Below are 13,620 nucleotides of genomic sequence, written 5' to 3' on the forward strand. Positions count from 1 at the left end.
CTTCAATGGGCATGTGTTTGGTCTGAGTGAGGATGATCACATGGATGTAGTTATACCCCGGATTCTGATGGCCTGGAAGTGGATAATCAGGAAGAACCACCATGTAGGACCTAGTAAATGCTCTAAGGGAGGACATCGCTGTTGTGCAGGATCAAGTTGAGCCTGTAAGACTTTCTTCTTCTCCTTTATAAGGATGAGACGTTGCCCCCATGGTGGGGATTGGTTGGAGTTGGCCAAAAGTTTGATGGAGAAGCCGGGAACGTCTGCATAAAAGGTGATGCTTCCGCTCATATCTCAGATGCTTGTGCTTCTCCTGTAGCTATACTCGGCCTTTGTTCAAGCAGGACTTCAGTTTGTATTTCTTCAGGCTCTCTGAATCGTGTGGAGGAGTGTATGGGTCAGGACCCAAGAATTCTGAGAGGGAGAATCTTGGCGAGGCTAAGGATTAAGGGAATGAGGAGGTTTAATAAGACTCGGAGGCCGAAACTGGGGATTCTCATGTTTGTGTCTACTAGCCGTGCTTGCGCCTCTTGAGCTTGTAAAATCTATAATTAACTTTCATTCAGGTCTTCGCACCGGTCTCCTTAATGCGTTTAGCATACTTATGCTCCTTGAGGTTTTGATGTTGTAGATGTAGCTTCTTGCCTCGTCTCGGGATTGTACCTTGACTTTTAGCAGGGGGAACATTCAACATGTTCGTCTTGGTACTTGGAGATAACCTAGTTGACTCTTGGTACCAGAGTAGAATTCTTGGACATGTTGTTTGTGGTGAGCGGTAGTGTCCATGCCGAATAGAGAAGGTGGAACCTCTAGTTGAACTCTGCCATTGATTCTTGACCACTCTCAACTATGTATGTTGCAATCTGCCCCTGGAGGTAGGCTACAATCAATGCTAGGATGGCCTTGTGTTGTGCTTTCTTGGAACCTGGAGGATGATGGGCATGTTTTCCCAGAATCTGAAGATTTAAAGATACGTCCTTCTGAAACTCATGGCTCGTGGATGCGTTTCTTCATAAATCGGAGTTTTTATGGACTTTTTGCCCAGGAACTCTGAGACTGGATGGACTTTCGTCCTGGAACCCAGAGGCTGGATGAACTTTTATCCAGGGACCCAGAGGCTGTAGGATGAACTTTTATCCAGGGACCCGGAGGCTGTAGGATGAATCCCTTCTTCGAACCCGGAGGTTTTAGGATGTAACCCTTTTGGTCCCAGAGGTCCTAAGGTTTTACGTCGAGCTCTGCCCCTGTGAGTAAGCTGCTCTTAATCGTGTGCGACATTGCACTCTGCCCCAGTAGGTAGGCCACTATCAATGTCAATTTTTAGATGTTGCATTATGCCACTCGTAAGTAGGCCACTATCAACATCTGTTTATAAGTTCGTAAACTTTCAGACGGGTATCGTATTCCACCTCCCTTAGATAGGTTTCTATTGATATGAATTTCCCTACGAAGGATCCATGGACCTTCGTTTCTGGCCCGGAGGCCGTTTATAACCTGGAGGTGTTTTATGAATCCAGAGGTCGTTTTGAACCCGGAGGTCACTTTTGGACCCAGAGGTTGTGTGGGAATCCAGAGGTTCCTTCAGACCCTGAGGTCGTATTTAGGACCCTGAGATCGAATAAGGACCCAAAGGTCGTTTGGGAACCCAGAGGTTCCTTAAGACCCAAAGGTCGTATTTAGGACCTAGAGCTCGAATAAGGACCCGGAGGTCGAATAAGGACCCGGAAGTCGTTTTGAACCAGGAGGTTGCTCTGGACCCGGAGGTCGTTTGGGAACCCGGAGGTTCTTTCGGGACCCAGATGTCCTTTTGAACCCGGAGGTTTGTTTTTGACCCGGAGGTCATTTTGAACCCAGAGGTTGCTCTAGACCTGAAGGTCGTTTTGAACCCAGAGGTTGCTCTGGACCCGGAGGTCGTTTGGGAACCCGGAGGTTCCTTCTTGACCCGGAGGTCGTTTTGAACCTGGGGTTATATAAAACCTGGAGGTTTACCTTTTCCAGTCCCTGAGATCTTTTCAGGACCCGGAGACTGCATGGGGACCCGAAGGTCCTTAATAACCCGGGGGTTCTGATCTAATAAACCTGAGGTTATCTTTAGACCCGGGGTTCGTAAGAACCCAAAATATTTGGTTTTGCAGGGACCATACTCCGCCTTCCTAGGCAAGACTACTCCCGATATCTGTTCGGATTTTGCATTCTGCCGCTCGGAAGCTGGCCACTATCGAGTTCATATGTTGTATTCTACTTCTGCAGGAAGTCACTGACAGGCTTAGATGGTGCTGGTGTGGGTGTAATGAACCAAGTGCCAGGCTTCGCTGCTTTCCACGTCTGGAGAAGCAGGGTTTTAATTATTCCTTGTATTTCACAGTACTTTTGCAATAGTTATACCATGTGTTCCCTGTATTGTGTAGCACGTAGCGTTTTAATACATGTACTTTTCACTATGGTACTCTAGGGACCCCGATGCGCCTTAGGCTGCACATGGGTTTTAGGTAGTTTTAACAGCACACTCAGGCTTGCGTAGACCCATTCTTGCTTTATGTCTCAACCCATTGTCGCTCCCTGTACAAACTCTGAGTTTGAATACAATACTCTTTGTTTGTACTTATGCCTCTTGCGTTGTTGCAGGAATTGGCATGTTTCGTTTGATGCTCTCTGCGTAAGAGTAAGCGTGTAAGCTCCTTATGCAGTACTTTGTGTTGGGGAAAAATATCCCAGTATCATTTCCTCCAGCCTCTAGGCAGGACCCGGACCTTCGGGTCCCCGATAAGGGAACACTCCGGGTCCCGGCTAGAAGGAACCCCGAGTTCGGTCCCTGATCCTTTCCAAGAAATGGAAAACTTCCGATAAGGAGAACCTTCCATATTTCCGAATATGGAAGAGTTTTACCTAATGGAACCGACCCCTAGACGACTATATAAGAGCTACTACAACCCTAAAGCAAGGGATCGACCTCTCGAAGGCTTAGAGACTAAGGCTAGACGGCTAGAACTAGGTTTATCTAATTATCTTTATAACCTCTTTCGTTCTTATTCATCAAGTCAATAAGTCATCTCTTCAAGCCTGCCTAATTATTCTTTAACTTAAAATCATCACGAAATACATACAAACTCACCCGGTTTACCAGCCTATCCATCGTTCCGTAGTACTCACAAAGAGCCTACACAAAAATCCCCTAACAGTTTGGCGCTAGAAGGAGGGGAGTAATCTAACTACGTGATGGTGGCGGTGGATGAGCACGGCGAACCAACTGAAGCTGCCCAAACGACAGCTGAGCTTCAAAAGCAAATAGACAGCTTGCAAAGCCAAATCACCGATATGCATCGAGCTCGGGAGACTACCGGAGAAAACCCCGCCTCTCTTCAGAAGTTGAAAGTCTGAAGGAAAAACTTGACGAACACTCCAAACAGATGGAGGAAAGCGCCGAGAAGCTAAGCCAGCTTCAGTCGGAGAACACTGTCCTCCGGGACCAGAACCAAGCCCTCAACACGGCAGGCAACAAGAAGCGTTGTTTCAACACCCCGATCCGAACTATGGGAAATCTGAACACGCCCAGCACCGGAGGAGGTACAACCGTACACCTCCTACGTCGGGTGTAGCTGGGGCAACTAGGGAAGGGACCGAGAATCCTCAAATCCACGATCTAGAAGAGAGTGATTCCAAGCCGGAACCCGGGAAGGAAGCACCTGAGAGGAATGCAGCAACAGAATCCTCCATAACCGCCTACCTGGAACAGATTTTCTCTAAGAGATTCGAGACCATGCAATCCATGGTAGAACGCCTACCAGGAGTAGCTCCCCCAATCTGGAGGAGTAACCCAGATTCTTATGCCGATACCCCCTTCGTGGAGGAAATCACCTCAGTCGAGATGCCTAGAAAATCCTCCTTCCCCAGCATCAAGATGTATGACGGTACTGGCGACCCCGACTGTAACACCCGGGTTTCTACACCGACGATCACATCGCGCAGTAAAAGCAAAGGATGTTGGCGGTTGCACTCCCTATGGAATCCCGCAAAGCCACGATGTGCAAAGGGTTCGGTTCCATTATGATCGGACCTGCCTTGCAGTGGTACATCAATCTCCCTACCACGTCCATATCTTCCTTCGTAGGCCTAAGCGACAAATTCGTGGAGCAGTTCGCAAGTAGTAGAAGCCTGGAGAAGACTTCAGATGGTCTCTACAAGATCCTCCAGCATCGAGTGGAACACCTGTGAGACTACATAGCCCGCTTCAACCAGGAGAAAGTGGCGGTCCCCGAATGCAGCATCCCTACTGCGATCTCTGCCTTCAAAAGAGGTCTACTTCCAGATGGGGGGCTATACAAAGAGCTGACCATGTATCCTTGCAAGACCCCATGGAAGATGTGCTGTCCCGAGCCAGGGCGCAAGTGAAGTGGGAGGAAGATGTTGCTAGCCATACCAAGGCTCAACCAAAGCAGGACCAAAGGTCAGCCCGATCAGATCGAGGAGACCGAGAAGAAAGAGCCTCCCAAAAAGGATCCAAGGACTCCAGTATTAGAAACCGGGGCAGGTTCCAGTACCAGCCTCAAGAAAAGGAAGAAGGAATGTCGGTATCTACCTGGGCCGATATCTCTCATCTCTCAATATCAACACCAGAGCTGGTCAACGCACTGAGATAGATGGGCCAACATGTTAAGTGGCCTCCAAAGATGAAAGTGTTGGGGAAAAATATCCTGGTATTCTTTCCCCCAGCCTCCAGGCAGGACTCAGATCCCTGGATCCCTGATAAATGGGTACCCCGGGTCCCCACCAGAGGGAACCCTGGGCTCGATCCTGGACCCTACTCCCTTCCAAGAAATGGAAAACTTCCGACAAGGAGAACCCTCCATATTTCCGAATATGGAAGAGTTTAACCTAATGAAACCGAATTCTAGACGACTATATAAGAGCGACAACAGCCCTCAAGCAAGGGATCGACTTCTCCAAGGCTTAGAGACTAGGGTTAGACGGCTAGAATTATGGTTCTTATAAAACATCTTGTAACGAAACCTAGTTCTTGCCTAATCATGTAATAATACGTCCCTTCAAGCGTATTCTATTATTATTCTCTTTAAACAACCTAAAACCCTAACTAAGTAACCATAAACACTCGAGGTTTACCGGCTTATCTATCGTTCCGTGGTACTCTAAAAGAGCCTACACAAAAGTCCCCTAACAGTTTGGCGCTAGATTGAGGGGAGTAATCTAAGCTACGTGACGATGGTGGTGGATGAGCAAGACAATACATCAGAATTTACCCCAAGAGAAGCCGAGCTTCAACGACAGATCGACGGACTGCAGAGCCAAGTAACCGACTTTCACAAGGCTCGGGAAACAACCGAAAATCCAGAGCATTCCTCCTAGGTTCAAAGCCTCAAGGAAAAACTTGGTGAACACTCCAAACAGCTGGAGTTAAGCGCCGAGAAACTCAACCAACTACAGACGGAGAACGCTGCACCCGAGACCAGAAAAAAGATCCCAACACGGCGAGCAACAAGAAGTGTCGCTTCAACACTTGGATTCGACCTGTGGGAAGCCTGAGCACTCCCAACACCGGAGAAGGCACCACTAACGCGACACCTGCATCCGGAGCGTCCGGGGCAACACGGGAAGGGATCGACGATCACCAGTTCCACGACCTTGAGGAAAGTGATTCCGAACCTAAACCCAAGAAAGAAGAGCCCGAGAAGACGGCAGTCGATTCTTCCATAACCGCCTATCTGGATTCGACCTGTGGGAAGCCTGAGCACTCCCAACACCGGAGAAGGCACCACTAACGCGACACCTTCATCCGGAGCGGCCGGGGCAACACGAGAAGGGATCGAGGATCACCAGATCCACGACCTAGAGGAAAGTGATTCCAAACCTGAACCCGAGAAAGAAGAACCCGAGAAGACGGCAGCCGAGTATTCCATAACCGCCTATTTGGAGCAGATGTTTTCCAAGTGGTTCGACGCCATGCAATCAACGGTGGAACGTCTACCAGGAGTAGCTCCCCCAATCCGGAGGAGCAACCCCGACTCGTACACAGATACTCCCTTCGCGGAGGAGATCGCCTCAGTCGAGATGCCTCGGAAATTCTCCTTCCCCAGCATCAAGATGTACGATGGCACCAGAGACCCCGACGATCATATCGCACAATATAAACAGAGGATGCTAGCGGTTGTGCTCCCCAAGGAGTCCCGTGAGGCTACCATGTTTAAAGGGTTCGACTCCACTCTAATTGGACCCACCTTGCAATGGTATATCAATCTCCCTACCAGGTTCATCTCTTCCTTTGCCGGCCTGAGCGACAAGTTCGTAGAACAATTCGCGAGTAGCAGGAGCCTGGAGAAGACTTCAGACGGTCTCTACGAGATCCTCCAGCATCAAGTAGAACCCCTGTGGGACTACATAGCCCATTTCAATCAAGAGAAGGTAGCGGTCCCTGAATGCAGCATCCCTACTGCAATCTCTGCCTTCAAGAGAGGCCTACTTCCAGACGGAGGGCTATACAAAGAGCTAACCATGTACCCTTGCAAAACCATGGAGGATGTGCTATCCCAAGCGTGGGCACAGGTGAAGTGGGAAGAGGACGTCGCTAGCCGCGCCAAGGCTCAACCCAAACAGGATTAGAAGTCCACCCGATCAGACCGGGGAGACCAAGAAGAAAGATCCTCCCAAAAGAGATCCAAGGACTCCGGAAGCAGGAACCGGGGCAGGTTCCAATACCGGCCATTAGAAAAAGAAGAGGGGATGTCTGTGTCTACCTGGCCCGATATCTCCCATCTCTCAATATCCACACCAGATCTGGTCAACACGCTGAGTCAGATGGGCCAACAGGTCAAGTGGCCCCCAAAGATGAAAGCACCTGACTCATTCCGGAACCCGGGACTCTGGTGCGACTTCCATCGCGATCACGGCCACAAAACTGAAGACTCCGTCGCCCTGAAGATCGAGGTCAACGAACTGCTCCAAAAGGGGCATCTCCGAGAATTCCTTTCAGAGAAAGCCAAGCCTCATCTTAGCAAAGAAGAATCAGGGAAATCCAAAGGGGACGCACCAAGCTCACCACCTCGCTAGAACCGGGTGATTCAGGTCATCTCAGGAGGCTCTGAAGTAAGTGGCGTGAGTCATGCAGCTGCGAAGAAGAGCACCCGTAATGCTAAAACGGCCTGGAGACTACTCAACCTAAACGCCTACTTCTAAGTACCGACGAGATAAGCTTCACAGCCAAGGAGCAAGAGAAGATATTAGCTGCCTACCATGACGCTCTAGTTGTCTCTCTCACTATAGCGAACTGTTTGGTGAAAAGAATACTAGTAGACAACGGGTCCTCCAGCAATATCATCTTCCTGACGGCGTACCAAGACCTAGGGTTAGAGGAGAATACCCTGACGCGCAAAGTAACCCCACTCATCGGGTTCAGCGGAGAGGTCAAGCAAACCGCTGGGGAGGTTGTTCTGCTAGTATATGCTGAAGCGATCAACCTATCTACCAAATTTCTGGTCGTGGACTGCCAATTGGCATACAACATGATCTTAGGACGACCCTGGATTCACGATATGGGAGCAGTCCCCTCAACCCTCCATCAAATAGTGAAGTTCCCTACACCCTTGGGCATCAGAGCAATCCGAGGAGACCAGGAGAATTCTAGGTCCTGCTACCAGACCACCTTAAAAGGGATGACCAAGGTCTTATAACAATTACAGAGGAGACCTCAGATCCCGCAGAATCGGGAATCAGGGGTCAACAATAGGGGCAATTCAGGAACCCTCTACATAGTCTGGACCCTACATCCAAAAAGCTTCCAGAGAGCTTACGTCGACCGCTTCGCATGGTCTCCCCTAAAAACCTGCAAGTCGTAAAATCTGGTCCCCACAGAACCCTCGTTGTAACACCACCGAACCATCCTAAGCATAGGTTGATCCACCGGCCAACAATCAAACAAGAAAATGACCGACGGACGATCCACACCAAGGGTTGGAGATGAAAGGCCAACCGGCCAGCCAAAAATCAAACAAGAACATGACTGACCGTCCAACCCAACACCATGGTCCGGAAGCGCTAGTGACGGGCTAGGGAAGATCCGGCCAGAGTCACAAACTTTACTCCACGACCTAGACCAGTTCATCCGCTAACTCGTCTCGCTGCGTCAAGGCATAAGGCTTTGCAACCCGTACCTAGAGTTACCGTTTTCCGTTAGATCAAGGCCTAAGGCTTTTAAACCCGTACCTCGACCTAACGTTGTGTTAGACCAGACTAGTCAAATATCAGAGTACTCATGAAGCGCATATAAAACAATTACTTTTATTGATTTAAGAAATATTCATACATTGAATAATTCAAGACTGGGCCCGGCCTAATGCCAAATCGAGTCAACTTAACACAATTCACAATACCGTTTACAAAAGGCATGAAAATCTACACCAGCGGTCCTAACGTCCAGCACCAAGCTATCCGATCATCCTTACCTCAAGCGACCTGCAAAAAGGACAACAGAGTTTGATGAGTAATCTTGTATTACTCAGTGAGCTGGCGGCCTCTACCCGCAACCTAGACTCTAACCTAGACAACCCAAAATAACAATCAATATAGCCCTAGCAAGCAATAAATGCTAAGGCTAAGCAAACTGTTACTAAGTTAGACTTGGCCTCCTGCCATGATCTAACTTCAAGTAACGAGAACCTGCAAGAAAACAAGTCAACAACCAATCCCTAGTTAACCATATATACGCTTGAGTTGATTGCTCATGTAGTGTTAGACACTTTGACTATACAAGTATCATTAGCCGATCGACTAACAATCAAACGAGAACATGATCGGCCAATCAATGATACCGAATAGCTTTAATATCAACCACCCTTCACAAGCAATCACTCGAACACATACAGGCCAACGTCAGGCTTACAATAACCAAATACACACCAAGCCTAATCCGGTACCTAAATCAGACTTAAGACTTAATGTCAGAACCTGCAAGCAAAAAAATCAACCACAATTACAATAATAACTATGAGTATCTACGACTCGATCTAACTCGTAATACCGTATATCGGTGCTATACTAACTCTATGGTTCCATAACCATCTACTACACTCTAACACAACACAACACACTACCCCGGGAAATGGTGACTTAGTGTTCATCCTCTCTATCAGCAATATCCTATATTCCTACCCCAAAGGCAAGAAGAAGGAGCTTTCAACCGACCGCGGTCCACAGTCCTTCGGGTCACCGCGCGACAGCCCACACTCCTTCGAGTCACTGCCACATTAAACCGTCGTGTAATACTCAGCGATAGGACATGACCCCGTTCGTCTGAGTCTTCCCGATCCAGCAAATAAGGGGTTTCCTTGAACCCGCTGGGTACGAGGCAGAGGAAACACTAATCACCCCTACACAAGCCTAGTATGGGCGGTTACGCACATACTGTCGGCAACACTCACACAACACAAACTCAATCTAGAACCTAACCTAAAGATAAAGTTCCAGATCCTAAGTAGACTCTCGACTCTACAAGACCCTAACAAGTAGTACCAGTAGTACCAGTAGTCCGGCCTATATGGCCTAAGACCCTTAGTACTAACTACTAAGCTACAATATCAATACTAAATCATTCAATCAAACCGTTACCCAGATAGTCCAGCCTCCCACTGAGAAACTATCTTAAAGATAACGGGAACCTGCACTAATCATATCAACACGCAAGAATATAAAACATGATGCATCCTAGCCCTAGTCCTAGTTAGGTTATTAACTCAGTCTTAATTCCATTCATCTCAGCTTAGCCCTTGCTAAACTGAGTCCGGTTCGATAATAAAATAACCCTAAGGACTCTACCATTCAATAGCGTGATCATTCTAAACTATATGCAACTCGATCTATCCTAAATTCCAAGTGGAATTCAAACAAACCAACTCACAGTGTTCTAGGCGAGAAGCAGCTGGTTGATCTGAGAGGACTTAGCCAAAACCCAAGGTGAACATCTTGACTGGCTGGACTGAACTGACCTCGACTTGGACAGAACCTCGGCTTCACCATGAAGAAACTGACAGGCCTCGACAGACTGATCTGGACAGAATCTCCTTTAGCTCCTGGACAGTTCTTCGGACTTCCCGGCAGAGTATCGAGCAGAACTTCGACTGATCTGAACCCGTGGAACTGAACTAACTCTGGAAAGCACCTCCACTTGATCATCAATGGAACTAAATGGCCTGGACGAAATAATTTGGACAGAGCTTCCGCGTCACAATCATAGAGAATCGTCGATTGGACGGAACTGGCCTTCTCGGTGAGAATCGACTACACTCTATGTCGACCACTTTGCTTCTCTATCTCTTTCTCTCTGGCCGCTATGACTTGATTCCCATCTGAGCTCATATTCAATTTATTGATTTTCAGTTGGACAGAACCTTCCCAAGGCGATGACTCAAAATCAGTAGAGAACTGATCTCGAAAACTCTCTAAAACTCTCGAAATAGCTCGGAATCACTTGCTTTCTTTTTCTACTCTTCTCTTTCATTTTTAACTGGCTTTGGACAGGTCTGGATGTGTTGAAATGAGAAAGGGTCGTGGGGTATTTATAGAAGACATCAACCAATCAGTTTCAGGTTGGTGGCAGCCCGTGTGTCGCTTCGCATGGCTCCGGACGCATGCGCGGCGGCACCTCGTGCTCCACATGGCTGGCTGCATGTCCAGGACACATGTAGGACGCCACCACTCCTCCCAGATGTCAGACGGCATGACTGGAACTCATGCAAGGCGCCACAGCATCACACACATGGCTGGCCGCATGCTTCGGTTGCATGCTCGGAGACACCTCGTGCTTGGTCGATCCACGTCGTGCTTCTACATGTTAAGCTGCTTGTGCAGCTTCCATGCACGCTGACACCTCGAGTTTCTGTAGACACTCAGCTTTCTGGACAGTTGACACCACGTTCTGAACCCATGCAAAGAGCCACCACTAGCTTCTCGGTCCATTGGCTTGATTTCGGTCTTTCCAGTAAATTTCTGACCCGCGATTAATCCTGAATATTTTTCTACTCCCGTTCTGATGAGCTGAATATTTTTAATAAACTCCAATCTGAACTCTGACCTTGGTGGTAAATATTTCCCGATCCTTTGGCTTCATCAAAAACTTCCATAATACCGAAATTAGGGTTTTCGTCCAATTTTGGGTTTTCCCGTAGTGCTACGATCCCGTCGTGCTTGCTTCCCCTCGTGCTTGCTTCCCGTCGTGCTTACTCCCCGTCGTGCTTAATTCCCGTCATGTTTCCAATGTCTTCGAAATAATATTCCCTCTGCATAGTCTGGACCCTACATCCAAAAAGCTTCCAGAGAGCTTACGTCGACCGCTTCGCATGGTTTCCCCTAAAAACCTGCAAGGCTGCACCTGCTCGTAAGATCTGGTCCCCACAGGACCCTCGTCCACCGCCTCACATAGATAAGATAGCCAGAAGCTTCAACAGTTATCAACCGGCGATCTCACGGATAAATGAGTGGGGCACGAACACCTCGACAAAACCCCTCCGGAAGAGAGCTCCCAGCTGGCACCAGACGGAGATAGGAGACCTCCGAACACATTTGCTCCAGTGGATGAATGTGACCACATGCTTCATGGAAGCGCTGGAAACCTCCATCGATAGGAGACAGTGGCCCCCGAACGTCAACAGCACAGAGATCCGCAAGGGCTGGGGCATGAAACAACTCCCAAACAGGTTCCCTATATTCAAAAAAATGCAGAACCCTGTAGAGGATGAAGGAATCCTCCAGCGAAGACATTCGTCTCAAAAGAAAGTCAAACCCCACGGGTCACGCAGCAATAAGAGGTAAAACATGGCCTAACCACCGGGGTATCTCGCAAGCTGATATCTTGTACGGTCTCCGGACCATGATTTCTATATAATTATTCTATCTTTTATTTAAGCATTATGTTTTTCTACTCATATGTATGCTGAAAGTCTACGGACATAGCCTATATAATAAAATAGTTCAGACTATAAAGAAAGTACGAATACCATAATACTTAAAGGGGCAAACGAGCTGGACCAGGTCAAAGAGACCTCCGATCCTGGCCAACCCTCAATGATAAGTGGCAAGACCACACAAAAACAAAACGGGTATGAGACAAAAGGTAGGAATGGGTCTGCACAAGCCCGAGTATGCCGTCAATACTACCTAAGACACATGTATAGCCTCAGGCATATCGGGGTCCCAAACTAAAATACCAAAAAAGTGAAAGGCACCGGTATTAAAATGCTACGTGCTAAATTAATACAGGGGACACGAGGTATAATTGCCACTGAGGAAGTGCAAAAGTTCGGGAGCATCTTAATAATATCCTGTTTCTCCAGACGTGGAAAACAGCGTATGTCTGGCACTTGGGTTTTCACCCACACCAGCACCCTCTAAGACTGATAGTGGCTTTCTGTAGAAAGCAGAGTGCAGCACGGGAACTCGATAGTGACCAGCCATGAGCGGTAGAAAGCAATACCCAACAGGTACCGAGAGTGGCCACACCTAAGTTGGCAGAATGCGGTCCCTTTAAAATTTAATTTCGGGTTCCGAGAAAGAACTCCGGGCTCAGATAGGCCTTAGGGTCAAGAACCTACGGGTTCCTTAAAAGGACCTCAGGGTCCAAAGATTATGAGTCTAAAACAAGACCTCAAGGTCAGGAACCTATCGGTTCTCTTTATAACTTAATTCTGGATTCTGATAATTCCGGGCTCAGATATGCTTTAAAGGTCAGGAACCTACGGGTTCCCTGAAAAGAACCTCAGGGTCCAAGGACTATGAATCCAATTCAAGACCTCAGGGTCCAGAATCTACGGGTTCTTAAAGAGGGACCTCCGGGTCCCAACGTCATATAAAGTCTCTAAGCGATCCCAGGGGCCTCGAAAGAGATTCAACCCTATGAGACCTATGAGGTCCAATCGTCGAAAAATCCAGAGGTTCTAAGGAATCTAGACTTTCAGGATCCATGAATCCATATCTAAAAAGCCTAGAAAGGCCCAAGGTTACCAAACGATTAGATCATCGCTTGACTCTCCAGTTCTTCGAAGACGATCCAAGATCCTAAGATCATCAGACGACCTGCATTTTTTCCAAAAGAGAGACAATCGCAGAAGCAAACATCATATAAAGATCTCAAAAGAAAGAAAAAGCAAATCCAAAAAAGCTTATTTAATGCCACAACAGGGCCATCATTCAAACAAATTCAGAGCAGGCCAAGAAAGGCCGCTACTTCAACAAAGGAAAGAACATAAATTCAGAAGGAAGATCCTCCAGGCCTGGAATCGATATCAATCCTAGAATCCGGAAGAATGGTGGGCTCGGTCTCAAATGTAGGAACCGGGGCACCTTTATTCTTGGCCTCCTCCAAGACCACTCTCTTCTATTGCGCCAAAGCTTTGGCCAGATCCCATTGGTCATTCTTTCTCTGCAACAATTCTCTCATCAACTCCCACCGAGCGGTAATTCTTGCCCCGCTTACAGCCATCACCGTCTCAAGCCTCAGATTTTCCATGGCCTCTTCTAGCTCCTGGTTCTTCTTGCCAACACTCAATGCATCCTCCGAGGATTTCTCGGCCGACCTCTCCACATCCTTGATCTTATACTTAAGATCGCGAATCTCTAGTTCAC

Source organism: Brassica oleracea, unplaced genomic scaffold (genome assembly GCF_000695525.1).
Source record: "Brassica oleracea var. oleracea cultivar TO1000 unplaced genomic scaffold, BOL UnpScaffold01084, whole genome shotgun sequence".
Taxonomy (NCBI): Eukaryota; Viridiplantae; Streptophyta; class Magnoliopsida; order Brassicales; family Brassicaceae; genus Brassica; species Brassica oleracea.